This window comes from Arachis duranensis, chromosome 10, assembly GCF_000817695.3.
Source record: "Arachis duranensis cultivar V14167 chromosome 10, aradu.V14167.gnm2.J7QH, whole genome shotgun sequence".
Classification (NCBI taxonomy): Eukaryota; Viridiplantae; Streptophyta; class Magnoliopsida; order Fabales; family Fabaceae; genus Arachis; species Arachis duranensis.
Window position 1 is genome coordinate 82,200,299 of NC_029781.3, and position 931 is coordinate 82,201,229.

Consider the following 931-nt stretch of genomic DNA (forward strand, 5'->3'; position numbering starts at 1 on the left):
CTTAAAGCTATGAATGTCCTATGAATCCATCACCTCTCTTAAATGAAAAATGCTTTAATCACAAAAGAACAAGAAGTACAGGATTTCGAAATTTATCCTTGAAACTAGTTGAATTAGTTTAATGTGGTGACAATAATTTTTGTTTTCCGAATGAATGCTTGAACAGTGCATATGTCTTTTGAATCTGTTGTATTAAGAATGTTAAAATTGTTGGCTCTTGAAAGAATGAGGGAAAAAGAGAACTGTTATTGAGGATCTGAAAAATCATCAGATTGATTCTTGAAGCAAGAAAAAGCAGTGAATTCAAAAAAAAATCGAAAAAAAAAGAGAAGAAAGAAAAAAAAGAAAGAAAGAAAGTTGTGATCCAAGGAAAAAAGAGTGTGCTTAAGAACCCTGGACACCTCTAATTGGGGACTCTAGCAAAGCTCAGTCACAATCCGAAAAGGTTCACCCAATTTTGTGTCTGTGGCATGTATGTATCCGGTGGTAATACTGGAAGACAGAGTGCTTTGGGCCACAGCCAAGACTCATACACTAGCTATGTTCAAGAATCATTATACTTAACTAGGAGAATCAATAACACTATCTGAGTGCTGAGTTCTTATAGATGCCAATCATTCTGAACTTCAAAGGATAGAGTGAGATGCCAAAACTGTTCGGAAGCAAAAAGCTACTAGTCCCGCTCATCTAATTGGAGCTAAGTTTCCTTGATATTTTGGAGTCTATAGTATATTCTCTTCTTTTTATCCTATTTTGATTTTCAGTTGCTTGGGGACAAGCAACAATTTAAGTTTGGTGTTGTGATGATCGGATAATTTATACGCTTTTTGGCATTGTTTTTAGTATGTTTTTAGTATGATATAGTTAGTTTTTAGTATATTTTTATTAGTTTTTAGTTAAAATTCACTTTTCTGGACTTTACTATGAGTTT